The sequence below is a fragment of the Macrobrachium nipponense genome, chromosome 12 (assembly GCF_015104395.2).
Source record: "Macrobrachium nipponense isolate FS-2020 chromosome 12, ASM1510439v2, whole genome shotgun sequence".
NCBI classification, from domain to species: Eukaryota; Metazoa; Arthropoda; class Malacostraca; order Decapoda; family Palaemonidae; genus Macrobrachium; species Macrobrachium nipponense.
In genome coordinates, this window is record NC_087205.1 from 90,479,328 (window position 1) to 90,483,222 (window position 3,895).

The following is a 3,895-nucleotide window of genomic DNA, read 5'->3' on the forward strand; positions in this document are numbered from 1 at the left end:
AACAGAACACGAAAGCTTTCAAGCTGAATTATCCATAGCTAAGCTGTTCAGCAACTTTTAGAGGGAACATATCTGCCGTGTTCTTCTATAACAATCACATTCACGATATACTTGTTTCTCCTCGATATGGTCCGTCCTCGTTAATACCTCACTCGAAGATCAACAATACTTATTATAAATATCTATATTTCTATATAGTTATATATATTCCTCGTTGGACAAGAGGGTTACGTACTCGCCTACCGATTCGTTAGTCGCGAGCTCGATTCCGCGCTCTGCTAACGTGGAATCAGAGGGATTTATTTCTGGTGATTTGAAATTCATCTCTCGATATAATGTGGTTCGGATCCCCCAATAAGCTGTAGGTCCCGTTGCTAGGTAACCGATTGGTTCCTAGACACCTAAAGATATACAATCCTTCGAGCCAGTCCTAGGAGAGCTGTTAATCAGCTCGGTGTTCTGGTCAAACTAAGATATACTAAACTTATATAGTTATATAAATTATCCTAGAAGCTGAAATCGGTAGAAATTGGTCTAATCATCGTTGCGTTTACAACATTCTATTTTCTCCACACACTAAAACGGAGGGATATCCTATTACCTAATGTGTGACTGAGAGAGGAACAGTTCAGTAAAGGTTAATTTGTATGTGAGCATACTTGGCGCAACTCCCCATGATAATAGTAGAGTTAATTGACTATGGAGTATGGTTCGGGAATTCCCCCCTACTTGGTTAATACCCTGTTGGCCTTAAGGCTCGAGCATGCAAAACATTGTTGGGGGGATTGTTCATAAAATGTGAGAGTACACCAACTATACAGGGTCTGTATACGAATCATGTATATAATTTCTTACTGACGAGAGATATCTACGCAAAAGGTATATATGTCCATTTAAGGCCGGCAAATATTCTACACACGCCACATACAAGAAGAAACCTTTCCTCACGTGATGTACTGATATTCCAAATGACAGTTTACACACAAAAAACGCACACATATACACACCCACACACACACGTATATATATATATATATTATATCTATATATATATATATATATATATATATATATATATATATTGATATGCGTGAGTGTGTGAGTGTAAATAAACTCTTCTGTTAAAACAGGACCCGTCTCAAGTATAAAAAGTCCATTAAAACACGTCTAGCTTGAAGCTAAGGATTATATTTCGGTGGACTAACTTCCACCCTTATCATAAAGAAAACGGAGATGTTTACTTTCTTGTTACCCGTGACAATCAGGTAACCAAAAGTAAATCACACAGTTTAACCGACAACCCAGTATATAATTAACACTATTATTTAGAGTGGTCTCTCTCTCTCTCTCTCTCTCTCTCTCTCTCTCTCTCTCTCTCTCGGGTGTATTAATTAAGTATTATCACAGGTTGAAAAAAGATGGAAACGATTGAGATGATCACTTGATTCACAGCCTTCGTCACTATCAAGGGACGAATCATCTTCATTATCACTGTCGATGCTGATAATGACGGGATCTACAGCTTTGTGGATATTATCCGTGGACCACCATTCATCCTCGAAGGCTCTGGACCGTCTCACTTAGCTATTGAGATTGATCCGTAATCTGTTGTTAACTTTCTCCATTTTCTATATGGTTTGGAGTCCAGAGGTGTTTTAGTAGGCCTTTTGTACACACACACACACACACACACACACACACACACACACACACACACACACACATATATATATATATATATATATATATATATATATATATATACAGAATAATGAATATCTATACACATATATGTAGACGTGTTGCATGAATATGCATACATATATAATGTAAGTTTTCTTTAATCGAGCAGATTAAAAATATTCTAATAAGACCATCTCAGAAACAAAGAAACGAGAAATGTGAATAAGCCTGGACATATTTAGACTAATACACACCGGCCATCGCCTCGGTGGAAAATGGGCGAGATATTGCTATACAATGGCAAGATTTCACCGAGCTCAATGCGAGTTTGGAATTAAGTGGTTTGAACTTCAAATGGGTATTTCGCTTGGAATGGCTCCCCTCAGACCGAGTTCATGCCCATCGTTTCTGGGCAGGATATGGAACATAATCTCTTCTCCGGGGATTTGCTCAGCAACTGAATATGGAGTTCATTAGGAAGAAGAGAAGGTAAAGGGAAATATTACTTATACGAAACGATAAGTAAATAAATAGATAGGAATGTATGAAACTGCAAGGAGAATCCATGAGGCTATAGTAGATTCACATCAACCTTGCATTTCATGTCTAGGCCAGTCCCTAATGACGCTCCTGATTGGCTGTTAATAAGTCAATCACAGGGTTGGAAACTCTGAGCCTCTCGAGAGAGTTCACATAGGCAGGATGTATGTTCCACCTCTCCTGAGGGATGCTTTGGATAGACGTATCCATGAGGAGAGGTGGAACATACATCCTACCCATGTGAACTTTCTCGAGATAGACTGAGAGTTTCCAGCTCTGTGACTGGCTTATCAACAGCTAATCAGGAGCGTCGTAAGGGACTGGCCTAGACACCAAATGCACGGTTGATGTGAATCTACTATAGTAATGCATTGCATTTTCCCAAATAATAAGCAAACCAATTGTCCCATAAAGGGCAACGCTCAAATTGGTGACCAAGCTTATGACAGTGAAGGTTCCAGTTGTATTGTCCTATTAAATGGCAATATGAATGCCCCTGAAACGGAGAAGAGTGATTACCTGAGTCAGCAAATCAGTTTATGCAACATTGGCATCATTTCGTCCGGATTGGCGTTCCTCAGGGCGAGTTCTCGCCGCCGTTTCTCGGCAGGAGATGGATTGCGAATACGTTCTTCAGGCTTTTGCTTAGCAACGGTGATTGCCAAGAGATGCTTGCATTTCCAGCACACCCTTTTAACAAGAGCAACCAGATTTGCTGAACAGCAGCACCAATTTACAATAAATTTGGCACGCTGTCGAACTTCTCAGTTCCAGAGGTCCTTTATTCCTCCTCACACCGCTGGACTATGGAACGGCCCCTCTTAAGGATGTCGTGCAATTGGAACTTCTTCAGAAGTTCAAGCGAAAGGTGCGATACATGACCACCCTAATACTATTCTCCTTTTGCATTTTAATACATTTATTTTTCATTCTTTTTAATAAGTGGGGTCTCATCTTTCTGCATTTCCTCATACCTCGTCTTACTTCTTCCTAATGAACACCATATTCTTCGGAGGCTTGAATTTCAAGTCAATGGCCCTTGGTGGGCTTGTTCCATGTGAATTGGTTTCATTATCTGAATAATAATAATAATAATAATAATAATAATAATAATAATAATAATAATAATAATAATAATAATAATAATATCTGACTGGCTCATGGTAGCGGATTTCACAATTTGCCTCCTTCCTGTACAGGCACTTTTTAAATTAAAAAGGGGGACTCTTGTGGTATCTTGATTGTGAACGAAAATCAGGGAATTCTTTGTATTGCGTTCTGCTCATCTCTGCGATAGGGGACGGCCTGTTTGTCCCACATAAAATTTACCCACAACCTTCACATGGCACTTAGTAAACGCTGGATTCTATCTCTCTCATTTAGACAGATTTATTTTAACAATATTACTCCCTATGGTTCCTCGGTAAGAAAACTGAGAGTAAGTGAGTACAGAACTCAGGTTTGGTGTTCTTAATCGCAATCTTGATAGCGTCTGGGTAAGGGAGTTATATTTTGTCGACAAAAAGAATTTTCGTTTGTTATCTTTATGGCCTGATAAATATATTTCATTGGCTTTGTTGATGGCGTTATCGATAGCTTACTTAGGGTAGAATAGCTGTCTAGGCTACCCCAATCTTTACTGAACTGCCACGAGAGCTGAGGAAATGGATAT